Source organism: Lampetra planeri, chromosome 6 (genome assembly GCF_965212315.1).
Source record: "Lampetra planeri chromosome 6, kcLamPlan1.2.h2, whole genome shotgun sequence".
Lineage (NCBI taxonomy): Eukaryota > Metazoa > Chordata > Hyperoartia > Petromyzontiformes > Petromyzontidae > Lampetra > Lampetra planeri.
Genome location: NC_136112.1, coordinates 8769987 through 8797593, shown reverse-complemented (window position 1 = coordinate 8797593; position 27607 = coordinate 8769987). Strand labels below are relative to the sequence as shown.

Sequence of the window (27607 nt, the reverse complement as noted above, 5' to 3'; positions counted from 1 at the left end):
AATTTCCCCTCGTCGTCAGTGGAAGATCTAGATTCTGGCGTGTGCAGCAGCAGCAGGGTTACGGTACGGTTCGAGCATGTGGGAAATCGTCTCTTGAATTACGTTACTGTTTCCACGATGTGCACCGTGTATTAACGTTCATCGAAATGTGAACGAACAGCCCATGTATACATCCACTGTTGGACGAGAGGTGTCCCGCACGCGGTGGGGCTCAGGTCGTGGGCGTTATTGACCATATTTGGCAAACTCCGGTCATCCTCGGAGCAGCGGCTTTTGACTAATCATTGAACAAAGACGGTCACTGCATCGCGCGCTTTCATGTGCGCTTCTGCGGCCGTCTGGAACGCCCTTCCTTCCGATATTAGGAAGCCACTGGAGCTCTGAACTTTTAAAAATAGATTGAAAACTCATTTCTTTATAGCTGCTTTTTGAGTTTCGTTCGTCCTTCGCCCACACCTCTGATTCGCACGGTTAGCTACGTACGGTGCAAAAGAAGTTAAACACATGTACATACATCACCACACCGCTCAGTACGGGTCGGTTAAGACGGTCGAGAATAGACGGAGGGGAAGCATGATTGTTTTTATTAAACAGTTCGGTAGGCGTGCATATTTTGCCGAGGAATATTCTTTTTTTCTGATTTTTTTTTTCATCCGTTGATAATTAATTCCTAGCGCTGTGTCGCCAGTGGGCACGTGGCCCATTGTCTGATACGACGTCGTCGCTGTGCATGGTGACATTAGCATGTCCAGATTTGTCTCTGCACATCCATGACCAAGAACGGGATTGGTCTCAGTCTTTAGAGTTGTATATAAGTGCAGTGCATAACCCACGATGCTTTGCAACAACACACACAATGCGTTGGTGATTGCTTTTTTGTGTTGAACGGGGTCTTTTATTCTTTGGATCGAGTGCTTTCGCCAGTAACATCTGGCAACCCAGAAGCATTTGTTTAACAAGCCTGACACTGTTGATGAGACCCAGAATGTCAAAACCGGTCCCGAGTGTTCTTGCTTGCTGCTGAATAATATTTGCCTCGAAAACCAAAATGAGCTGATGGCTGAATCATATTTATCTTTTACGTGGAAAGACAAAGAACCCAGGAATTGTTTGGTTATATCAGGGTCGTGCGGTCAGGGGAGGCAGGGGAGGCAGAGCCTCACCTGGCATACTCCGATGAAGATAGCTGTTACGAAAAGATAAAAAAATAATAATCAAATACAATAAATATTAAGATTTCCCACTGATCTGTGTTATAAATGTAATTTATATATGCTTCCAATCATTGTTATAGTCAAAATCGCCAAATTTGCGGAGCTCCGCTGCAAATACAGGAAGAGACGAGAGGTGAGGCAGCGACGAGCTCAGCCTCCCCTCTGATTGCGCAACCCCTCAGTAACTGGATGGAGCGCGGGCAATAAGCGCGTGCCTGTTACTATCTCAGTATGTCACCAATGTAATGTTTGTAGACCCCTTCATTTCATGTCCTCGCCTTCCATACTCCAGGTAACTTATTTCACGTATGTGTATAAAGATATTTAGGCTCGCTGGTCTCGTCATGAAACTGCAATGAAACAGCACCAGGGGAGGCAGCTATCACATCTGCCTCACTGAGGGGGTCGTGTTTAACACGCCCCCTCAGTGAGGCCACGCCCCCTCCGTGAGGCCACGCCCCCTCCGTGAGGCCACGCCCCCCTCGGCGTGTGAATCTGGCTCTGACACTAACCAGTCCCTCCCCAGCCATTGACCTCACCGCACTTCACTGGGTTATATGTGCCGTGAGCTGAGAAGGCTTGGTCCCAGTCCGTTTCGAGAGCTTCACGTATCTGTGCATATGTAGAGTCGAGTGATAGGAAGTTAAGGATAAAAGAAAAGAAATCCCCAGTTTTCCCAAAGCAGGGCCCCATTTTTGGCGTGTCCCGTGAGCACGGAGGGCCTGTGGTGGTGGTGGTGGGAGGAGCCCACGTCACCGCAGCCGCTGCTTCTGCTGCCGCTTAAACGAGCGGTGATTAATGTGAAATGAATTCTCGGTTTCAAACAGGATGTGTGTGTGTGGCTGTGAGTCAGCGCCCGTGCCTTTGCTTTGCTTGCTCATTGGCTGAGTCACTCAAATTATTGCCTTTTCCCCAATTTAATTTGCCCACCTCCGACCTGCTGTCAACAGGCCCTGCCGTGGCGGCAACCAGCTGCGCGTCGTCATTTTTTTGGGGGGGGAGGGGTGGGGGGGTTGGTTTTGGAACTTCCCGCCCGGAGTTTTGTGAACGGATTTTTCTGTCGTTTTTTTTTATGGTCGACGGACGGACGGACTGGACGGCGTGTTCGTGCGTTGCTATTTTTCTCGAGCTGATGTTTGGTCGCACTTGTCGAGGGGACAGTTCCGCTCGCGGACGGTGCGGCGCTGTTGGCCTTGCTCCGTGTTCGCCTAACGCGCGATGGTGAAATGTGCCGCGTACAGGATTGTGCTGCATCACCTTTACGTACATTTAGGTAAAAATGTTTACCTTAAAGTGCCGTCGAAATTGCCGCGCGGTAAAAACGGCGTCCCGCTGTTATTTTAGACAACGTAAATGCAGGATGATGGCAGTGCGAGATGGTAATTTAGCAGCAAAATGTCATCTTATATACGTGGAACTCAAGAATTATGATAATAATTAAACAAAAATTGCAATCACCGTCCCCGATGTTCCTGGAGATATCATTATCCATTTGAAGATATTGTACTTTTCCATCAGTGGGATGTAACCCCCAGTAGTAAACCGTGAGATGGATTATGTGCGGGAGTTGATTTCTATTTATAGAGAATTGTAAAAAAAAAGGTAGAATCTCCTGCGAGTATTTTAAGTTGCAGGTCTCAGCGCTAAACGTTGTATATTTCAGGAAGTGTTGAAACTGCGGGGACGGGGAGTGGCGGCAGTGTCTGAAATATGTAGTCACTTGTCTGCAGCATCCACGAATAGTGCCCACCACGGCATCCTCCGAAATAGACACATCGACCAAAAAACGACGTCACCGCTCGCATCGGGCACGCGCGGCTGACGTTCGAAACGTTTCGGAATGCGTTCGTGCGTCGTGGATATATACACAATATATTTATATTTTTGTGACGCTGTCCTTGACTCCTCTCTCCCGTTATTATGCTGGTTGCGGATTAACCGCGCGCGTGGACAAATTAATATAATATCCCCTTGCCCGAGCTCGCCACTCTAATGACTGGCCCGCTCCTCACTCGTCGAGGGTTCGTGACTCCATCGCCCTGCACGTGACTGCCTAAGCATGTAGGCGGGTAAACCAGAAACTTATACGAAACATTAAAAGCCTACGTGATATTCTGTCACCGCCCTCATTCTATGTAGGTTAACAACAAAAGTGCGTCTTAAACCAATGTTACAAATTATATGCACTTTTTCGATTTAAAGCTTTCGTGACTGCAGGGATTCATCTTCTTGGTTCTTTCGGTAAAGTCACGTAGAATGGAAATAATAAAATAATAAAAATAAAACATAATAAAATTTGTTTTATTATGTTTTATTTATTATGTTTTATTCTTTTATTATTTCCATTCTACGTGACTTTACCGAAAGAACCAAGAAGGTTATATGCACTTCTTGTGTTTTATCCGAGCTACCAATTACCAAGGATAATGAACGAGCAAGTGAGCGCATGTCTAAGAAGGGCCCTGCCGCTTGCGCCCAGGGCTCCCGCTTCACATGCAAAGTTCAGGCCTAACAAGGAGATGGCCCCAGATAGTGCTTCCCGTGGGCTGCTTCGCTGCCGCAGATAAGGTGAAAAGCAGCAATTCGATTACTGCCCGCAAGCCACTTCGGTCCGCACAGAGGCATTCGTGCTGCGTTCTTTCCGGCCAGCCTAGGACGCGATTGCGATGCGCATTCATTTAGTAAAAATGTGCATATTCCACTATTTTTGCCGTTTTTTCGTTTGTTTTGCCCCTTGGGGTTATTTTCTACGTGTTTTTCGTTTTCTCTGTAACTGCCAGCCGCAGCTAGGAGGCAGGGACGACGCCAGGCAAGGCTGTGTGATACAGCGGTCGGAGTAAATAATATTCATGATGACGTTGTTAGTGACGAAGACGACGGTGACGTGGTGGTGACGTGGGGTTTGTTTCGTGTGCAGAGTGGACGGCTCCGCTGTGCAGAGGAGGAATGGGGAGAATTCAGTCTGAATCCTTGATGATGATGATGCTGCTTTAGGCAGCCACCAAGCACAGTCTGCATGTGTCCATCCATGTTACAATGCTTTGTCTAAATTAATGCCATTTTATTGATCATGTTCACGTTGGGAATTAATACAAGCAAGCAATCCGCGTATTATATTGTCTTATAATTACGTTCCATAATTATACACAACACCATCATGTAAATTGTACACGTACTTATATATGTATATGTAGATGCATATCCTTGTGGGTGTATAATACACGTGCTTGTGCAAAGTACATCTTTTGTTTTGTACATTTCAATATTTTTTGTAATTTACATTTTAGTAAATTGCAAGCACATATTTAAAAATACAAAATAAATATTTTTGGGCGAATCGCAAACTATTTGTTGTCATTTAACAAATATATGTATACAGAATGGCACGTAGCTATATACATTTATAAGAGATAAAATTAAATTGTGCAGATAGATAGATATATTTCAGTTGCGATACATAATGTTAAAATTGCACCATGAAGAGAAAATGATTTAACTACGATTTTAATGAATATTTTCTGCAAATACTGCACCTTATAGTTTTCTTTATTTTATGCTTAGAACATTTATACAAAGAAATAATATTTCGTGCAGATTGTATCTTGTGTGTTTAATCGTTGGGCACTCATGTGAACGAGAAATTTAATGCAACGCAGACACATTTAGCGTGCAATGCCGAGTGAATAACTAAGCACATTTTCATGATAAGAATTTAGGTACAAAAACTGAAATAAAATAGCTGTAGATTTGAAACAATTGTCCACTGCAATCAAACGTCTATTTTTAACACGCGTGCGTGTGTATATATATTTAAGCTCGCGTGCATATTCATCCAACAATAATATATCCCATTCGTAGAATCATTTTGTAAATATATATATGAAACGAAAAAATATTTTGGTCTAAAAAGCGAAGAACGTATTCAACCTATTCACTTTTCCGTACGTCCAGGATGCACTTACACTGGTCAAGCTGCGCAGACCGTCCTACAGCTTCCACCATCGCTGTCTTTGGCCGTGCGTACCTGTCACAGGTGTACGTGACACGCACAGGTGTACGTGACGAGCACACGCACAGCACTCGTGCTGTGCGTGTGCGCGAGGCTTTCAGCCGATTTGGCAACAAAGAACCCTTCGCTGCTTTTTTTTACCTTCCACTATATACACAGTACTTCCGTGCAACACACAAACACCCTCGTGGTTGTAGTAGTAGTAGCAGCAGCAGTAGTAGTCATAATAATAATAAACCCTTCATGCGGTGATTTATTTCAATGCAGACAATGTCGAGGCGTCGCTCTTGAATAATTCATCGGGATTTTTTTCCAACAACAACAACAACAAAAAGCCAGTTGCTCCGGTGAACGGTTCTGGCCACGTTCCCGCTTGGAGTTCCGTTGCGATGATATTGCGAACACGGCCGACACGCGGTACCCGCGCGCGCGCAGCGGTGACGTGCATGCGTACATCGTCACTGGTTTGAGTCGGAAAGATCGTGATGTGCACTTCTGTTGATAAGGTCGCTGAAGCAGCAACACCATCAATTACTCTCCCCGCGCACGTGCGCGCACAGACCGCGCAGGTGGTAGCGGCACAGCGTACCACGCGGGTTTGTGTACGCGGCACCGCGATTCCGTGTCGGCACGGATGGGGAAAACCACGCGGCTCCGTGCTTATCCGCGGCGATGCCAATGGCAGGCCGGCAGGCGGGGTGGGGGGACGGGAAGCGTGGACGCTGGCCCGGGGTGCTCTGCGCACTGCGCTGCGATCGGTCGGCGCTTTTGGGGCAGCCATGTCCTGTGCTACCGTGCGCATGTGCGTGCGTGCGCGAGCGCGTGTGCGCGTGACGCCGTGGGAGACAAACTCCACGCACGGTACACCCGGCCCCACGAACGTGACGTCGCTCACACGCGCGGAGCCACGCAGGCTCGTGGACACTGCTTTTGTTGTTTAGTTTTTTGCGCCGAGGTTTTCGCGTGGATGTTTTGGACTCGTCGACGGATCGATCGTCTGCGTGTGTAGGGCGCTCATCGTTGACGTTGTCGTGCGTACGCTACCGCGCGGCTCTCTCTGACGAGTGTACCTTCGTCGTCGTTGCAACGTCTTGCTGAAGTTATACCCGCGAGGGAATGGACACAAACATTCCGACCGAGAAACAGAATCTTAAGACCCTACAGAAGTCTTCTTGGTTCTTTCCGTAAAGTCACGTAGAAGGGAAATAATAAAATAATAATATAAACAACATAACATAATTATTTTGTTATGTTTTATTTTTATTATTTTATAATTTCCCTTCTACGTGACTTTACCGAAAGAACCAAGAAGATGAATCGCTGCAGTCACGAAAGCTTTAAATCGAAACCCTACAGAAGGTTTCCTTGGGTCAATAAATAGTGTTACAGTCCCGCTACAGTCCAGAATTCAGACGCTGAACCGAGAGCGTTCGTACGTGCAGCGTATGTGTTGAATTTAAATACGGTATCCGGAATGGATGTGAGGTCATTTATTTTTGCATTTCAAAATGCAACGTTAATTTAAGTACGTAATTGTATGCACGGTCCTCATTGTTAAATTCAGTAAAGGCATATTTAGGTGAAGTATGATAACTTGCATTCTTCAAATGCATTCTCATAAAATATGATGGTCTTCAGCAGTTTGTCATATTTTAACTCTAATAACAGCAACAATTATTTGTGTTACTTTGTGTGGTGAGATGGTTAAATGATGTTTTAGACTTTGTCTCGGGAGCGTGTGTCACAGGGTCTCAGGGCTCACTTTCAAGGACGTTACTGCCCGGAATGTTTGGCCCCAAATTTTTTTTTCTGGTATTCCATTTTACAGTGTGTCGCGTACATAACAAGTGCTATGTTCAGCATTCAACAAACATCCACACGTAGACATCACACGGGTTCAGAAACAATGCACTTTTGTACATTTAGCACACCGGATAAACTTCTGTGCACATTGCAGTATTCATCATCATCATCTTCGGTACACGTTGAATCCACTGCTGGATGAAAGGCACCACAAGCCTCCAGCACCTCTCGCGATGCCGCGACGCAGCGATGCGGCGCGGCATTTGGCTACGCCTCGGCTTTTGTGGGCAGGGCGATCCCTCCCCCCTTTGCCCCTTCACCCCTGACCCCTGACCCGGCCGGCTGCCAGCAGACGCTCTGACAGCGTTGCACTACTGTGCAGCCTGCAGCAAGCAGTGCAATAGCATTGTCAAAGCATCTGAGGGCAGCGTTGCTCACTCGTTCCCTCCCCCTCCCGCCCTACCCCCTCGTGTCATCTTGGCTGCGGCATCCCTAACGACGTCGTGGAGAGCGATGAGGCGGGGAGGCCCGCTCGTCATCACGGCGCCGTCTCGGCGTATCGCTCGCTCGCTCGCTCGGTGACAAAGATCGCGGTCCGTGCCCGCGGTTGGCTCGATGGCGCCTGCCGTCGTCCCGTCCCTGTCCCCGTCCCAGCGGCAACGCGTGAACCCGACACGCGCGCTCGTGGCTACGCGGTGGTCCGTTCACGCGAACCGCCTCCGTGCAGGGTACAGCAGCGTGCCGTGCGGTGTTCGGCCACGGTGCGTGCGGGTTTTGTAGGCGGCGCGATTCAGACCCCCTCCTCCCTCGTCCGCTCGCTCGCTGGCTGGCTCGTTCTCATGTGCGTGCGTGCGCCTTATCTGCGTGCTTGCACGCTCGCGACGCTGCACACTGTGTGCGCGAACGCGGCCCGTGACCGTAGAGTGTTTGCGCACAAGGTCCTCGCGTTCACAGCCCTCGCTGGGTGGTTTGCATCGTGAGCGCGAGTGCGTTGCGCTTGTGCCACGGCTCTGGTTGCGAGATGACCCCGGTTGTAAGCGGCATTCCTCGTCCCTGAGGGGACGTTGCCCCCCCCCCCGCCGCCCCGCCCCTCAACTTGCGGGCGTGAACGACGCTGTGGACGTCACGTTAAGCAATAGGTCTCGGTGTCCGTGACCCCTGTTGTCGGCGTTGAACTGGGCATCTGGGATGAGATTGTGTAAATTACACCAAAATTGCAACAGATTTTTTTTTTAACGCAGTTACTGAGCGCCGGTTGCAAAACGACACGCAGCCAGCTACGAACACCACAATTGAGCATACAATAAATATTATGTAATGCGTTTATTCAATTGAGAGAATGGCTTGCGGAAAAAAAGATATGAAATAGTTTTATTTTGCCTTGTCGTTGCTGATGCTGTTTGCCGTGGATTATTTTTCTACACCGATCTGATCATGGCTGTTGATGATGACTCGCGCCGGTCAAGGTTAATTTTGCACGATGTTATTGGTATTGATTATTGTGAAATCCGAAATTGATGGGTAATAATTGGGCTTGTACCATTCGAACATCTAATTCATGAAGGTCGATTTGGTTTTTATTCTTATTATTTTATTATTAAAAGGTACTGTACGTAACAATTCCACTTTCCGTTGGGTGGCAGGGATAGATTTTCCATAAGACAACCACGGTTGATTTCCGCACATAATAGTAGCTATTTTATCCACCCCGGTAGGATGATGGGCTAAGTTAACCGCCCCACAGCCAGTATTTAAAATTTCAACCTTCCGATTGTGAGCCGCTCACCACTGTACCTCCGAGCCACCTTACCGGATGGGCAATCAATAGACCTCACGAAATCGATGGATGGTATTTCTTTATTTCTCTGTAGCCGTAAAGAAACGGCACCCTTTGGCCAGCGAGACCTGGGACACAAACGCAAAGGTGGACGACGACGACGACGACGACGCTGCAAAATCCTCACTCCCTCCTCGCGCTCAGCGAGCGGGGGTGGTGGAGTAGTGGAGAGAGGGGGGGGAAGTTCCTTCTAAAACCAAAGCTCATCAATCACTTCGGTGTCATCCGCATCGTAGCTCGGGCTTGACGCCACGACTGATGGGCGCTCCGCTGTTTGCAATCGTCAACAGTGGCGTAGCATAGCTGGTGTGGGCCCCGACGCGGAGCTTTAAATGACCCACCCGCCATCCAATTTAAATGTAAAGGGGGGGGAGGGGGGCAGGCTTTGTAGCATGGTGCTTCACGAAGCCCTCCAGCCGTTGCGCCCGCGGGTGCAGTCGCACCGCCTGCACTTCACCTCCCAGTCAGCGTCCTGTCCCAAGTGCTCCGATGGTCTCACGAACTGATCCCTCTCACTTCTATTTCCCCATCCCTCCCGCTTGGGTTTCCCACTGCGGTCGCAGCTCTCGATTTACGCCACCCGACTGCCTCGCCCCGTGCGTGCGCCTGTGCCCCCCTGCACGTGTCGCCCTGCAGGGTCACAGTTCACCGCCGCTGCATTCCGATTGGCCGAACGACGTCCTGATGCGACAGGGCCAATGTGGAACGCACAGAAACAACAAAAAACAACACCTTGAGATTCATTGGGGATTTTTTCAATTGTCGTGTACACGTCCCGTCACTTTGTCAATCCGCTGCTGGATGAAGATCTCCCCATGCCGTGTGGGTACGTGGGGATTTTTTTAAGGTACAGGACAACGGTGGGGTTTTCCGCATTGCCCTCAGCTGCCCACAGTGTTCCCACGGCGGCCACCTGTAGCAACCTATCGTAACATCATCGCGGCGAAACTGCCGCAGAGCGATGCTAAACTAAAACTAAACTCCGTTTTGACAGGTAAGGCCCACTGAGCTATACTGCCCTTTTTCACAAGCGACGTGGCCACAAATGACAGCGCAATGAAGTAGCTCATCACGTGGATATATTAAAACCGGGGAACCCGGAGAAAAATCCACGCGGCCACGGGGAGCACATGCAAACTCCGAAAATGCATTAAGCATCGGGGTCGGGGTCGAACCCTCGACCTCCTGCATACCAGGCGAGGTAGTTAACATCTCACCACGATGGCACCCGTGATACTGTTGACATGATGGCGGAGATGACAGCGTCGCCCCCACCAACCTCCCCAGTCCTCCGTGCCACCCCCCCCCCCCGCCCTCCCGATATTTAGCGCGTCGTGTTTCAAAGCGGGAGTGCCTCCCGTGTCACGGGATCGGAATCTGTGAATCAGGGGGGGATCGCATCTTCTTCCTCTTCACGCGCACGGGACGTACATGGGCAGCGGCGGCGCCGGCGAAGGTTACGGCACGGCCCCTGGCGCCGGGCGCAGGAACTCGGCCGGGCACGGCCATTTCTGGGCAGGAGGGGGACAGGTGGTGGCGTTGGGGGGGGGGGGCGAGGCGCTGGCTGATGAATGGGCTTCCCCCTGAGCGTGGGCGCTGGTGGGCAGAGCGCGGCGGTTGGTGACGTCGGTTGGCCAGCGTCATCGAAGCTGCATTTAAACAACAAAAAAAGTGGTAGTACGCTCATTGTTGTAAAGATTAGGTTGGAGAGAGAGAGAGAGATTCGGAAAATGTTCAACCTGTTTTTAGTGTCGCTCCTGCGTCTGAATACTATTTGACCTATCAAGAAAAATTGAGGAGCTAAGAAATCTATCGTGGTTAATGCCGACAAAGTTAATTAATTTTCGTCGTCACAGTTGCCCATGGTCTATCCACCGCTGTTTGAATGCCCCACACGCACCGTCGCCATCCCTCACGGTCCCGCGTTTGCACAATCTGTCTCGCTCCTGCCCATGGAACTGATCTCAACTCTCCATCTCCGTGGCTATCGTCGCTTCATGGGCGTGTTCGCTCCTTTGGCTGGCATTCCGTCATCGGTCTCCTCCGTCGGCCACAATCCCTTGTGTTGGCTGCCAATTCATGTGTGGCAGCTAATCGGTTTTCTCCCAATCTACAGTGGGGAAAACGGGCAAATCGGCGGACAATCGCGGCAACATTTTTTTGCCATCGTCACCCCCCACCCCCGCATCCCTCTCCACTACCGGGTGAAATTCGCACCTGCTTCTCCGGCGACACGCAAACCCGGGCCCCAGCCGCGAGAAGCAGCGGACTGCAAACAACGAAAGGTTCCGTCGTCGGGGACATGGCTGGCGATGGTTAAATGCGGTGCAAATATCGGAGAGGGTGCGGTAAATGTTCCGGTGTCACCAGGAGGTTGGGAGTGAGAGGTGGTGACACCACGGGGCCTGCTCTCAGGCACGCACGCTCGCACGCACGCTCGCACGCACGCTCGCACGCACGCACGCACGCTCGCACGCACGCTCGCACGCACGCTCGCACGCTCGCACGCACGCTCGCACGCACGCACGCTAAATCTCATCTTAATTTATTCTGACCGTTCCTGTGATGGGAGACCGATTATCGTGAGACTCTGCGTGTTAGTTACCGCCGCCTCGTTTGGTGGCAGTAATGCACGGGCATAATATGACTTTGAAACCCCCCCCCACCTCCTACGCATTCCACAAGTAGTGACTAATCCCATATCTGCATTTCCCATAAATATGCTAAATTCCTCTTGATATGCAAATTACTTTGTCAAGGCGCTCTTCTCCCTCCAACCCAGCTTAAATATACGCTGCCAAGCCTGGTGGTGCTCATTCAGACGCTGTCTTTCCGACAGCCCTGTTCTTCACCTGAGGACGGCTGCTTGCGTTGTGGTCAAAACGTCGTGAGAATAATTTTATTATGTTTTATTTTTATTACTTTTTTATTTCCCTTCTACGTGACTTTACCGAAAGAACCAAGAAGAAAAGTCAAAGTGGTTTATTTTTTTATTTTAATATGCGAGTGAGCGAGCGCCCGGGGGAGCGGTGGCGCAGTAGTTGGTGCACTGCGCTAATAACCCAATGACCTGAGTTTGATTCCTGGCCTTGGTAAACATCGGTCACAAATCGAAATCTGAACTCGTTCAGGGTTTCCCAAACCCGCACCGACCAGTGTGGTGAAGTATGGTCAAACATCCTTAGTGAGTGACACGAGGGAGGCCTTCATCCAGCAGTGGATTGACAAGGAGCTGTCAAATGTAATTATTTTGACAGTCGTTACTTTTTTATTTACCCAGGAAAGCTTCAATCAACTCTCAAGACTCATCAATGATGATCCTGTATCTGTCAAATTACCTCTGTCTGCCATTACAGAGACTAAGAAAGACTTGGATCGTTTTTTTAACTTGCATTGCAGCACGGGCCCAAAGGCGTACGACGCAAAGTGGCCAGTGACAGCACGAGCGAAGTGGCTTATCATGTTGGAAATGTATAGCAGCCAAATACTCTAAACGCACGTTTCTAAATGTGGAAGGAAAAACCGGAGGACCCGGAGAAAAATCTACATGACCACGGCGAGCACACGCAAACTCCAAATACGCAGCAGGCGTCAGGGTCGGGATCGAACCCACATCCTGTATACCAGGCGAGGTAGTCAACATTTCAACACCGCCATTTTAACCGAAGCGTTTTCCTCTTTCCTTCTCTCGAACATCGCAGACAGACACTGGTAATATTGGGGCAACGAGACATTGCAGACACCCCGCGAACCGTTCACGCGTTACGATGGCTCCACGTTAATGACGCTGCAAAGTCCGTCCCGGGTTTTCCAGTCCCGGGTGACGAGGACTGCGTGCAGGGGGAACCCATCGGTGATTAGCGCCGGTCGGTGTTGGGCCCCCCCCCCCGCACACGAGGGTGCGAGAAGCAGCGTTGGTGGAGACCACTGCCAGCGGATTCGAATTTCTCAGTTGGTCTCATCGCGAGTCTCTGCGTCTCTGTGAGCCCGTGAGTCTCTGTGCGATTCTGTCGTCTCAAAATACGATTTGGATCGTGGTGAAGTCGCTGTCAGAGCATTCCAGTTCATCGTTGTCTCTTAAGTGAATCTATGCGCCTCTGTGAGGCTTATTTGTTTCTACGTGGATCTGTGGGTCATTAGGTGAGAAAACGCTCATGCCAGGTGCGCATATTCCAAATCTACAATTTGTAATTTGCAAATGAATTCGACGTTGGAATGAAACCTCGATAAAACAAAACGCGACGAACGAATTCTGACGCGAGTGCGTGCGCGCGTGTGTGCGCACGTGTGTGTGCACGTGTGTGTGTGTGTGTGCGTGCGCGCGTGTGTGTGCACGTGTATGTGTGTGCGCGTGTGTGTGTGCGCGTGTGTGTGTGCGCGCACGTGCGCGCGTGTGTGTGCTTGCGCGTGTGTGTGTGCACGTGTGTGTGTGCACGTGTGTGTGTGCACGTGTGTGTGCACGTGCGCACATGTGTGTGCTTGCGCGTGTGTGTGCACGTGTGTGTGGGTACGTGTGTGTGTGTGCACGTGTGTGTGCACGTGCGCGCGTGTGTGTGTGCACGTGTGTGCACGTGTGTGTGCGCGTGTGCACGCGCGATGCGCCGCTGTCGAAAGTCCGCAACGGCTTGTGCCGCGATTGCGAGCCGGGGCGAGCGGAAACTCTCCCAGTCGGAGCCGTGCACCCCCCCGCCACTCCGCCCCTCTCCCCCCCCAGTGCGGCCACACGGCCCCAGCCTCCTGCCCCACGATGCGCCGAGGAATCGCGAGAATGTCCCCCAGGCGCTCGTCCAGAGGAAGCGTCCCGCTCGGCGCGTGTGCGTTTCTGCGCTCGCTAACCACCCATCTCACTTAACCCGCGGCAGCTGGGTCCGGTGGTGCCTGTGACTTTGTGCCAGCGAGTCTTCCCACGTTTCCTGTGGCTTCGAAAATAGTGCACCTAGCTTGGCACAAAGTGCTCTAAATGAGTCTTATGAGGCTTTCCCCCCTCGTCCAGTGAAACGGAATGTGCGCGCAGCTCACTTTTTTTGGTCGGCGTGCGATGACGATGCACCCGAAAACACGTGCGTGCGTGTGTGTCGAGTCGTGAGAAATGGTTAAATTCGTGTTTCTTTGAACGATTCACAAATTAGGTTGCTTGTGTTGCGTCGAGGCTAATTGAGCGCACAACACGAAACGGGGGGGGGGGGGGGGGGGAAACCTCGCCACACGAACGAGACCGATTTTTGTCAAGTCGAATTGCAATGATAATTCATCGTATCGGCGGTGGGGTTGGGAGGGCAGGGGGCGGCGGTGCGGGGGGGGGAATGAATCGCCGATTATTTTCCCCGACATCGCTGGTGGCACGTGACTAGTCGCCACGTCGATGGCAACAGGGTACACTGAATGTGATGTGCTGGGCATGAACATCTTTTATGGGTAGGTCGAACCGTACAGGCGCCCGGCTGAAATGAAGCCCTTTTGCTTACAACCGCGTGTCGCGTGGGCAAGGGGGCTCGAGTTGCGGCATGGTTAGCGTGGCGCGGGAGGTGGGGGGGGGAGCGGGCGGGCGGGGGTTAGCGATCGGCACGGGTCGTATAGACGGATCATCCGAGACGGTGGGGGTCGGACCCCGGGCAAGTCCCCGCGGTCCCGGGGTCGTCCTCAACGCGATCGCCGGAAGCCGTTCCTCCGCGGAGGTCACAGTCTGACGAGGGAAATGTTTGTCGTGAGGACCGCTGATAATGACGTATTACGTGAAACGAGATAACACGTGGTTATAATATCCCGTGCTCTGTGGCCACGCCGCCGCCAACTGGTCAATCGGTTAAGTTGAACAATTAGCGATTCCCGTTGGGGTCACGTGGAACGTGATGCGGAGAGTCTCTTTTTTTTTCCGGGGTGCGCATGTTTTCTTCTATCGAGGCGTTTTAGTTTGAGAGCAGGTGGTGGGGGGGTTGGGAGCAGAAGTCCCCTTTTTCAAGGGAGACCTTGCTGCTTGTTGCAGAGCTTCGCGGTCCGAGCCACCGTGGCTTCCCCGGTTAATACTCTGCGGTTGCATTTACCATGAAATGCGCACCGTCACCTTCACGGTGAACTTTAAAGATGCCACAATTTCGATTTAAAGCTTTCGTGACTGCAGGGATTCATCTTCTTGGTTCTTTCGGTAAAGTCACGTAGAAGGGAAGTAATAAAATAATAACAATAAAACATAATAAAATAATTCTCACGACGTTTCGGCCACAACGCAAGCAGCCGTCCTCAGGTGAAGAGCATGTCTGTCGATAAGACAAAGAACCAAGAAGAAAAAAGTTTAAAGATGCCCTGACGTTGTATAAACAAAAAAAGACTACGGCATGTGCGTCAACATCGCGGTCTAAAATGTTGCCAATTTTTTTACTTGCCTACAGATTACTTCGTTGGGAAGAAATGATCGCAATCGTCATTCCCTACTGCGGCTATGTCTGTGAAACGTCTTGCGCCTTTGTGACAGTCCCATTCCCATAGCACAAGGCTGTATATTTGTTGAACTTCTTTCGCATGTAGCCAACTGTGCTCATCGGAGGTCCGGGTGGGGGGGGTGGGAAGGACAACAAACTTAAACACAAAAATAAGTTTTGAAGAAATTCGTTTTCATTTTAGCACATCTGAAAGTGTGCAATGCAGTGACCGTCTTTCGTTCGATGGTTGGCCAAAAGCCGCGGCGAGGATGACCGGAGTTTGCGTGATGGTTTTTGCTCCTTGACGCTCTACCGCCTGTCGCAAATGCGCCGCAATGCTTATGGCTCAGACGGAGAACCTCTTCGACAAGGAGGCAAACGCGCTTACTGCCCGGCCGTGTCTTTGTCCCGCGCGCGCGCGCAACTCTCTCCTGGGGTTTCGCGTCGTTCCAACGTCGACCGCGACGGACGACCCGATGCCCTTTCAACGTCGCACCGCTGTGAGCAGAGCGAGCAGTGCAATGTTGAAAAAGGGCATCGGTTCGGTTCGGCAGCATCGTCGACGCGTTCCTGCATCTCCCTCGGGAAGCCTTCTGAAGTCTCCTCCTCCTCCACCACCTCCTGCTCTTCGCACGGGAAGGCCCTCGATCTTCTTGTTCATCTCGGTCGCTGAGCACGGGGCTAAAATGCCCCAGAATGCTCCACGGCCAGCAACTCCCAGCGACATTGATGGTGTACCAGGTGAGAGTTGAGACCTTTCTTGAGTTGCGCAAGGTTGCAGTAACTTGGGAAAAGAACGGATGGCAGAGGGAATTTCCGAGGTCGAGCAGAGCGAGGGAAGAAGCGGAAAGTGAAGCGGGTGGGATGGGCGGGTGGGTGGGTGAGTGGGTGAGTGAGTGAAGAGTTTAGTGATCTACAGTGCGGTGGGTGAGCATGGTGTGGATGAGAGGAAACTAAAACTCACTAAGCTATTTTATTTTACCAGGTAAAGCCCACTGAGCTATATGGCTCTTTGTCAGAAGCGACCTGAACACAAATGATAGCTCAACAATGTGGCTTACGAAGTGGAAATTTATAGCAGCCAAATACGGGGAGAGAGAACACGCAAACTCGGAATATTCAACAGGCGTCAGACTTCCTGTATACCAGGCGAGGGAGTTAACATCTTGCCACCCCAGGCAGTCGGCCAGGTAAACCACCGGGTCCCGGACACGGTCGAGATAATCGATTATAAGTGGCATTATTGGAGAGGAGTGACTGAAGGTGGTGGGAGCATTTGAGGAGGTGACTGATCGCCAGCGAGCGAGCGACTGTGGAGCAAATGGCTGATTTCGTTCTTCAACCGAGCTGTGGCCTCTGCATCGTGAGTCTGGAAGGGAAAACTAGAGGATAGTTAAGTGTCTACCAATAATTGCACACACGCAAAAAAGTTAACCTCAAAACACGTTGGTATTACCTTAATTTGCCTAATTTACAGTTTTAGATTCAAAGCGTCAACATATTTGGCTTGAGTGCCACCAGAGACACGCCCACATTTTATCTGCAGCAGGGCACCTGGGAGAACGCGTGCTGCTCGTGTGGATTAAAAAAACAACTCCTCTTGAAAGGGGGGGGTCTCGGAACTATATCTACGGTATATCCTTCCACGGACCAGTCTTTAACACGTGGGATGATGATGCGCTGCTCTTGCGGGAGCTCTGTCATGGATTCTCCATCGGGCGACACGATACCAATAGCACGCTCGCAAATAAACTGGGGGTCGGGGGCGGGTGGAGAGGGGAAAAAAACTACGCACCCAAATATATTATTTTTAGCGCTTCCTGACCACCTTGTGCCGAACACATTCCGGGGTGATTCAATTAGAGGGCTAATGTCTCAGGGATGGAACCGGCACGGGTGCAGGAAGTTGGTCAGGGCGGAAAGCTACAACAGCGTTTGGAAATATCCGTTGGGAGAGAAATGCGTTTTTCCACCACAATTAAAGACCGGGAAGCGGGAGGGCAACGGGGCCAATGCACGTACGGAGCAGGGAGCCGTGCCCCCCCCCCCCCAGGCCCTGCCCCCCCCCCCCAATCCACAGCCCCCCCCCCCTACTCCCCACAGCCACCACATTCCAGCCGTCGGTCCATTAGCGTGCGGGATGCGGCACTAATCCTGTAATCCCCTTGCCCGGGATACTTGTGTGCGAAAGTTCACAGGAGCGGAATGCTGGATTGTGTGGGAACCTGGTGGGGAACAGAGGCGGGGCAATGGGGTCGGGTGTGAGAGGGTGGTGGGGGGGGGCGCCCCCAGAGATGCTGATGATGCTGATGATGCCGTCGCCGCCACTGACACTGTGGGTGCCGGATGCAAGGGGGTGGCGGGGGGGGGGAGCGGGGTGAGGTCGTAGGGTTGGACGTTGGTTGGGCTCTCAATGGCTTCGGTGGGTTAGCGTGGCCATTTTGGAATCTAGTACCAGATTAGCGCCCGCGTGCCACGGTGACCGTGGCGCAGCTTGAGCCCCCCCCCCCCCCCCCCCGTGTCTTGCGTGTCTCTGTTGTGCGGTGTCTCCCTCTCGTTTCTCTCTCGTGTCCGGTGTTCCCGTCGTACCTCCCTTGTTGTTTCGCGTCTCCCTCGTCCGTGCCTCTCTCGCTCCGAGTCGGCCCCGCTCGGCTCCTTGGGAGCCTTTGATGTGACCGGGTCACAAACCCGGGCAGCTGACCTTTGCCCTCCAAAACTATTGGAAGGTATCCTTTTGTGTGTTTTTTTTCCTTTTTTTTATGGAAAAATGCTCCTCCTTTACAAAGAAAAGTGACCGCTCAACAACAATAAAAACAAAAAACCCGTTGGGTTCGACCGCTTCACACACGGGTTTTATTTATGCGCGGGTATTTTTTTTTAACGAACTTTTGTATTTACTCGTTTTTCGTTGATCCATCCTAGAAGGCCTCGGAGTGCAGGATTTGAACCGAACGAGGATGAGCTCTCGTCTCTAACAGGTTTGCTGCCGCCACTCGTACCAATGCGTAAGAGTAAAGAGTAAATAAAGCCAGTGTTGTTGTCCGTGTACACGGTGTACACGCGGCGTGTACAATACTATCACATGCGGTCTGTCCTCGCCACGAGCGTTATTGCACTACTGCCCTCCCTCCTCATCATTCTTCCATCGCTTCCTCCCCGCGAGGTGGCCGGGACACGGCAGTAGAGAAAATGGATTCCTGAATCCATCTGTGTGGGGCCTCCAGTGCTGTCCTCTCGCTTGTGCATGCTGGGGGGTATTTTTAAATCCTTTATATTAAGTTCGCTTGCTTGCTTGCTTACGACTGTGCAAATCTTTCGGTCGTTTTTTAACCCACTTCCCGTGATCCAATCGAGCTGACATTTTAGGAATTTTTTTTAAATATTTAATTACCAATTGCTTAATGGTGGCAGGCAATCATCTGACCCATAGGTTGCAGCCATCTCAAGCCAGAGGACGAGAGGACTCTAGACGCCACGCATATAAAGGATTTATAGTGAAAAACTTTGTTTTTACGGGTTAAATTTTTAAGGCTCCTATAACTTCCTCCCATGTCAAGTGGAAACAAATGACGATACAGGCGAGCTATCTGTCCATGGATCGGGGTGATGACGACGAAGCCACATCCTCGTTCATGGCATTGGCCCAACATCCCAGATGCAGCGCTCTCCTGAAGAAAGTATTGAGACTCGGTGAGGCTTTCCTCGGTAAATAATGGACATTGTTCGTCCAATAAGATTGTCCCAGGGTCAACATGTCACGAGTCATTAATAAAAACGTGAGGTTCTGCACCATTTCCTTGGCCCCGCCCCACCCGCCCGCACCCCCTCCCGCTTACCCTACCGCCTCATCTAGCAGCGGATAAAAAATCAAGTGTTGTTTGTGAACAGGAGTGTATTTGAACCTTTGTGTGACTGCGCTCTTGGCATTTTGTTCGCAAAGCTACTCTATGAAACGTGCGTTTCGTGCGGCACCGCTGTTTCCACTGCCCCCCTCTCCCCACACGGGGAGATATTCCGGTGGCGCACAATCGTGGGCTTCTGCCATATTTTATTGTTTTACAAGAGGGAAGCTCAATGAAGCAGCGCTCTCAATAACTGACGGGCTGGTGGGCTGGTGTCCTCCCCTTCTCCCCCCCCCCCTGTCCCTATCGTCCCCCCCCCTGTCCCTATCTCCCCCCCCCTTACCCCTTTCCCCCGTCCCTGTACAAACCTCCACGTGCCCGCTGGTGGTCCCCCACCTGGGTGCGGGGCAGTGAGACCAGCTGTGACCCCCTTACGCTGGGCCCTGTCGCGCCGAACTCGGGCTGCTGTTCGCGGAGCTTTTGTTCCCCCCCCCCCATCCCCCGCGCCCCCTCCGTTCGGCGATGGCCGCTTTGTATCTGGCTCGCGTTGAGTAAAAAAAACATAATTATTTTATTATGTTTTATTTTTATTATTTTATTACTTCCCTTCTACGTGACTTTACCGAAAGAACCAAGAAGATGAATCCCTGCAGTCACGAAAGCTTTAAATCGAAATGTATTTTATTATGTTTTATTTTTATTATTTTATTATTTCCCTTCTACGTGACTTTACCGAAAGAAGCAAGAAGATGAATCCCTGCAGTCACGAAAGCTTTAAATCGAAATGTATTTTATTATGTTTTATTTTTATTATTTTATTATTTCCCTTCTACGTGACTTTACCGAAATAACCAAGAAGATGAATCCCTGCAGTCACGAAAGCTTTAAATGGAAATGTATTTTATTATGTTTTATTTTTATTATTTTATTATTTCCCTTCTACGTGACTTTACCGAAAGAACCAAGAAGATGAATCCCTGCAGTCACGAAAGCTTTAAATCGAAATAAAAAAACAACTGACGGTGTCGCTCGCTGCTACGACAACGACGATGACGACGACGGCGCCGGCTCGTGCGGTCCACAGTCTCGGGGGAAGCGAGGCGCCCGGCGGATGGACCCAGTGCCACGGTCGTAGCTCTCTCCGGCGTGGTGGAGGTGGGGGGTGGAGGGGGTCGTACCCACGTACCGCGCGCCGTGTGTCTGTGAGCGCGCGCAAGTCGCTACGTTCCGGCGCGCTGGGAGCTTCAATTCGCTTGCCGAAGAACCTGTCGGCACGTTGAGCTGAAACGGCGGACGCGTTGTGCCCAGCGGCGCGCGGCACGCAGAGTTTGCCCCCAGGGTATGGCCAATCGGGGCGATCGCCCTGGGCCCCTTTTTTGGGGGGGGGGCGGCATCGTTGTCACAGTGTCACATGTAATACTTCCGGTTTAGTTTGAAGGCATGGGGGGGGGGGAGGGCGGCATGACGGGAAAACGCAGCGAGAGAGACGTGTGGCGAGACGGCGAGAATACACGCGCAGTAGAGCAAGCGGCAGATTCATATTCTTAGATTTTTTCGGTAAAGTCACGTAGGTAAAAAATTTAAATTAATAAAAGTTAAATAATATTCAGGGCCTACCTTGGCGCCTCCCACCCTCAACCTGTTTTCTTGGAATTTCTCTCACTTGATACGGCTATCGTGCTGTGACGGTTCCACCTGAAGACGGAGGCTTGTGTTGCCTCCGAAACGTCGTGATTTTTATTTTTATTTTACTTTTATTAATTTGAATTTTTTACCTACGTGACTTTACCTAAAAAACTAAGAATATGAATCCTTGCAGTCACGATAGCTTCAAATCTAGAATCAGCGACAGATTATTAAATCTGTTTGTGTGGGACCTTGATGGGTTATCACCTCGTGCATGCGGCCGTGGGTTTTCTCTGGTTGCTCCCACGTGAGCAAAAGATCTGAATGAAACAGGACCCTGCTGAAAGAGTCCTCAGATTCGGCTCGGGCTTCAGTCAATCGATAGAATTATTATTTTCAGAAATTTCTTGATGCATCGGACTGGGTTCACAGTGTGATGAGTTTACTGCAAATTAATTGCCTTGGCGGTTTTCCCCCACTCGTGATGTTGTTGTGACTGCCGGGTACATTTTTAGAGACAAATCGGAGAAAATGTAACGTTTGCCATGGGGGGAGAGTAATGATGCATTGATTCGTGTTCTTAAGCTCACGATGGCTACGTATACGGAATTTATGTTTTTATTTGTATATATGTCGTATGTAACTGGTTCATATGACCTCCTCCTCCATGTGTGATAATAAAATCGCCAGTCAGGTGAATAGTTACACCATTACAATCCTTAGGATGCCAAATGATAGACTTTTACTATGGACTATAACATTGCAATGGTGATCTGTGTATTACGTTGTGGTTTGGTTCTTTCTTCGAAAAAACTTGGATGCAGTAATATTGAAAAGGTAAAGATGCAGCGCTGCAATTTCTTGCTCACGTCACTGGTGGCGGAAGTTCAACATACGTACACGTACATTGGAAGAGGTGGCAGTACCCACACTCTACCCCACCAAACCGCGACGTTCCGCTCCTCTGGCTGCGGTGTGTACCTGTTTACTCCGGGGCGAGGGGTGGGGGTGATTTCAACTGCTGTGCCGAGAGATGGAATCGAACCGACGACCCTCTGGATTGCAAGTCCAGTGCGCTGACCGCTTCACCACGGCCGCACCCACAGTATTATTTTACTGGTAGAACATTTATCAAATGTCTCCTTTTCCCCCCTCTTCCAGCTCTGTCGTGGATGCTCTCCACAACCCGAGATGGACTCCGCACGGAACTGGCCTGGACTCCGGCAGCAGCGAAACCAACACGATGGCGCTTCGGCTCCACGGCACGAGCTCCGTTTTACCATCGAGCGCTGCTTCCCTCTGACTCTGGCCTTGCTTCCCTGTGCCGGACGGGGGGGGGGGGCGATGGGGCAGGGGGATGGAGGGGGTAGGAGGAGGAGGGGGGTGGTGGCGTGCCCTTCCTTTAATGGCCTTTCCTGCCCAGAGGTTCCTGGAGGCCTGGAGCAGGAGGCTCTGGGCCGATTACCACGTGTGGCCCGTTTACTCGTCAGCGACAGAAACACAGGCACCACTTGTGCGGCTTACGTAATGTGCTGTTTATAAACTTAAAAAATGTGCAGGTAAGTATAATTTGCGTCATTTCGTCGTCTTGTTTTTCCTCTAGTCGGGCCAGGACACACTGGCCCCGAATGAGCATCCACTGTTGGATGTCATGATGCGTTGGGGTGGAGCGGTGGCAAAATGGGTAGCACACTGCGCTCTGGTTTCTGGCCATGGCAGACATCGGTGGCGAGTGATATCCGAGGCCAGTCATGGGTACCACCGCCACCAACCGGCGCCTACCAGTGCGATCAAATACTCCCTTTACTGGGGCAGCGTTGGGAGGCCGTCATCCAGCAGTGGATTGACTGAGGGCTTCGTATCACCGCGACAGCCAATGACGTGCGACATGTTAAACATTTTAGGCTTAAATCTATTCGTGAAAGTTCATATAATTAGGGGGGTTTTCAGTTTCTCGACAAAGCAACACGCTCATGAATGAAACTGGCCAAAATTTCCAATACCGGGGCCCCTCCAGCAAAGAGTTTTGAGATTCGCTGAGACTTTCCTGGGTAAGTAATTGCCAATCATCCATTAATATATTGATAACGTTTCTTGGTGTTACAGTTTAATATGTTCGTGCAATATCTTTGATTTTTGTTTGCAATATGTTTCATGTTTTGGTGCAATAAAAGCATACATTTTCAACCTACAGAGTGTTTCAAGAGGGATTATTTACACCAATGTTCTGTCTGGGAAACGAATACTTGACTTCCACTGGCACATCCGAGCCCCTCCAGCCCAGGGCCCTGGTGGTACGGTGGTTTTCCACTGCCTATCTAATGTACCGCGGCCAGGACCAAATGGTGGTGAAGTAATACCTCGATTTATGTCTCTCCCTTTCACATCGTTTCGCAAGTACATTGTCGCTTTATTAACACCACGACCTGATTTTCGTGGCCTCAACCCACACTTATGTCGCTGACAGCATCATTCGTCCTTTCTTGTATCCGTCGCTTCAGCCTTCACCTCCACCTACCCTGTACACGAACTGCTTTGCGTCGCGCGTAAAGAAATGTACAATACTAAAGAATACAATATATTATTGCTTTGATTTACGCCATTTCGATATTTGTCGCATCTTTCAGAACAGCATCCCTGACGTAAATTGGGTTGTAACTGCTGTACGTTGATTCTAGATTTGAAGCTTTCGTGACTGCAAGGATTCATACTCTCAGTTCTTCCGGTAAAGTCACGTAGGTAAAAAAAAATGAAATTAAAATTAATAAAAATAATAAAATCACGATGTTTCGGCGGCAACACAAGTCTCCGTCATCAGGTGGGACCGTCACAGCCAGATTTGATGCATCACATCAAGTGGTGCAGCAAATCTGGCTGTGACGGTCCAACCTGATGACGGAGACTTGTGTTGCCTCCGAAACGTCGTGATTTTATTATTTTATTTTTTATTAATTTTAATTTCATTTTTTTTACCTACGTGACTTTACCGAAAGAACTGAGAGTATGCTGTACGTTGGCCTCACAAGACATCTGAATCTGGCTCGGGGCCAAGCAGGGCCAGAGGTGGGGCTAATGACATTCATTACGTGGGACATTAGTTAGGACCCAACTTTACCACTCTGCCGTCACCACGTAATCTACTTGTGCCTCGACTTCTTCATTGGCGTGTGCTGTCGGCAGCGCTGCTCAGCTTTGGCGGTGTAAGAACAACCTGGCACCTCTTGCGAAATGCCGGAATGGTTTTTGCGTGACCCTGGCACGGCTCGGTTGTTATAGTGGAAAGAGGTAATAGTGTGACTGGGTTTTAACAAGTACTGCTCTGAATTAAATTCGGCAATTTCTTTAATCAGCAGAAACGTGGGAGAACTTTTTTTGCCGGTTTTGCAAACATTATGGAATGGCTTTTCAGTTTTAATACCAACGTTAACAAGTAGTAGAACATTGGGACGGTGTTTTTCAAGTATAGTTTTCTCCTTTTCCCAGTTGTATTCCAGTTGTGCAACTGCCATTATAAAGACAATGTCCATTGCAACTCTCAAAAAGTTGCCGTTTCTATTGGTGCAAACAAAAGGTCATATGTTGAAATGTCTATCCATTTAGCTCACATCACACACATCTATACCCATGGCTGTGACTCTCTTGGTCAATACAATTCATTAATCGTTTACCGATTTTCGGTTGCATCACTCGACCAATCTTATAGCACAAAAATAAGTTTTAGAAAAAAGTCATCTGCATTTTACACGAGAGCGCACCGCTGTCCGGCAAAATAAAAGTTCACTACGGTCGACTGGCAGGTCAAGTGCAGTGGGGTAAAGTGTGTAAGGACGTCTGATCACCGTTTAGATCAGTGGTTCTTAACCTTTTTGGAGGTACCGAACCCCACCAGTTTCATATGCACATTCACCGAACCCTTATTAATTGGAAAAATAAAATATGATTTTTTTCAAATTCAAAACATAGGTATATGTTTTACTGGTGCACAATCATATGAGTCGGGTGTGTGTCTTAACCTCCGCTGAACCCCTGAGACTGACTCACCGAACCCCTGGGGTTCGATCGAACCCAGGCTGAGAACCACTGGTTTAGATAAAGCAGTTGATTACAATGTGGCGTGATAGAACTTCATTGATAAATCAACCCAGCTCTAGTTTCTTCAAAGCAGCAGTGGGAGGAAATTGTCATCGTTCCACGCTGGTCTCGCACAAATGATCTCGGTACGATCCACCAATCCCACCAGCAAAGAACTACATGACTAAGGCCATGTGCACAGAAATGCTACCAGTTCAGGTTCATTTCATTGACCAGGAGAGAACTGAAAAGAGACCAGGATAAGCCTCCGGCAAACATGGCCGGAAGCTTATCGTGTCACCAAAATGACCAAAAAACTATAAAATAACGGACAAAAATTTAAGCAAATGACAAAACGGAGCAAAAATAACCTCATTCTAGGAAAATGCGAAAATAATGCACAAACAAACCGGTGTAAAAGAAAATGTATTTCTTGTAACACAAGTTGAATGGCAAATGTGCGTCTGTGTGCAAACCAGGCACATCATCGTTGTGTTCCTGGCTCTCGACTCGGGTTGCCAACACTGACCGAAGCTATTCCGGGACATTTTCTATTGTTTTATTTTCTTAAGATATTTTATTATTAAAATCTCCCGGATTGCTTGCAATAGTCGCCCGGAGATTGATACCAATTTTGGTAGAGATTCCCGGACAATCCGGGATGGTTGGCAACCATACTTCGACGTTTTTTTTTTTAAGCAGTCGGTGGCCCAAACGCACAATGTCAACGTTGAGAGAGAGAGAGTGAACTCAAATTCAAATGCAGGTGAGATGAACATCTTTTCGTTCTGTAATAAATCAGCAGTGGCGAGTGCTATCTGAACCCGCCCTCCTTTCAAAACGTGCACTGACCAGCATGGTGAAGTATGGTTAAAACAAGGGATGTGAATAACATGGCGTAAGGGGCCTTCTTTAAGTGGAATGACAAATTGTCATAAATTATGTTGAGGAAAATTGTACTTGTGACCTCTCCAACCACTAGAGGCGCTACCATTCAAAATACAAAGACATCGACAAGTCTCTCACCCCATCTTCCACCTCATCTCCCACCCCTCATATCACCTCCACAACTAAAACCTCCCGCGTCTCCCACCTACTCATTCCATGTCCCCATAGAGCACCTTGCCATCTCCAAACTCATCTCTCACCTCGTCTCCCAGCCCATATATTGCCTCCACATCTCCCATCTCATCTCCTACCCCCCCCCCACCTCCCCCCATCTCCACGTCTACATCTCCCCCATCTCCCGCTCATCCTTGGCATATTCTCATCTCCCCAAACCCCATCTCATTTCCCCACCTCAAATATTTCCTCCACATCTACAATGTCATCTCCGAATCTCCGCAACTCCCACCACCTCCACGTGTCCCCAGCGCAGCGTTCGCTCCTCGGCTCTCATCACGTGCGCGCTCGGGATTTTTTTTCCGTTTGGAAAAAAAAAGACCCCACATTCCCCTTTAAAAAATATCCCCTTTTAATTGGAAGCAGTTACGTGGGGGGGGGGGAGCGTGGGGGGGAAGTGCGGGGTGAGGAGGTCGCGGGCACGGGAGGCTCCCCCAGTAATGGCTTGAAAACACTTAATGACTGCAAAGGCTTCCACCCAGCGTGCCGCCTCGATTCCTCCTGCCACGGCCTGCCACGGCCTGCCACGGTTGCGGAACCCACGCCCGCCTCGGTTACAGACGCAAGCGCAACAAAATCTGCCACGGTTAAATTTCGATGTAATGCTCTCGTGACTGCAGGGATTCATCTTCTTGGTTCTTTCGGTAAAGTCACGTAGAAGGCAAATAATAAAATAATAAAATAAAACATAATAAAATAATTCTCACGACGTTTCGGCCACAACGCAAGCAGCCGTCCTCAGGTGAACAGTTACAGATGAAAGCCTTGCAACGGTTACAGATGGATATGACTCCCACGGTTACAGACGCACGCCTTGCCAGGATGAATGTTGTGTAATCGAGACCAAATTGTATTACTAAATTCCCATGCCTTGTTTGGCCATACTTCACCACACTGGTCACTGCGGGGTTGGTGAAGGGGTGGAGGGTGAGGGGAGCATCCCATGACCGGTTTCAAATATCACTCGCCACTGATGTTTGCCGTGGCCGGCAATCGAATGATATTACGAGGTTCACAGGGTAGTGAGCTAGTGAATGCACCACCGCTCCACTCCATGAAGAAATTGCCATCAATTTAATCTGGTTTGTTAAATACAAATTGTAGCCCGTGTAATTTAATAAGTTCCTCGGATTTCGTGTTACGTCCCAAGAGTAAAACGTCCTGTTCCTTATAGCAGGATGATTTTCGTACGTAGAACAATAGTAAATAATGTCATATAAACACCAGCGGCTCCTACCTCAGTAGCTAACGAATACATTGTAGTCGTGGTTTAGCCAATATGAATGTGCCTGCTTTTGAGCCATACCTTGTGTCACATTTAAAATGTGAGCCATACCATGTGTCAAAATAATGTGTCACGTTTTAAAATGTGACGCAATATTTTATTAAACTTCATCCTGTTGGGTTATTTTATTGCTTAAGTTAACATTTCATGTGTTTGTGAAATGTGGAGGGGAAACATATAAATATCGAGTGTACTCGCAAATTACAAATATCGCAATAACCAAAATCAACATCGCCCCCTACTGGCAGACTAACGTCTCACGTGGCAAGCCGCAGCTGCGTCGCCGCAGTAGGTCAAGCTGCCAATCTGGGGTCCAATCAGGGGTCCCCTAGGCTCGCGCAATCTAAATGCAAGCATTATTATTGTGTACAATTTACGGGGG

The 27607-nt window shown here is 49.8% G+C and overlaps 1 long non-coding RNA gene across 1 annotated transcript in view; it reads left to right on the top strand.

Moving 5' to 3' along the window:
- Window positions 1-22938, top strand: part of LOC144719500 (uncharacterized) — a 44283-nt gene extending 21345 nt beyond the window's left edge. The window contains exon 2 of the long non-coding RNA XR_013585606.1: window positions 21909-22938. This is a non-coding gene — a long non-coding RNA (uncharacterized LOC144719500). The remainder of the gene's footprint in view (window positions 1-21908) is intronic.
- Window positions 22939-27607: the final 4669 nt, after the last annotated feature.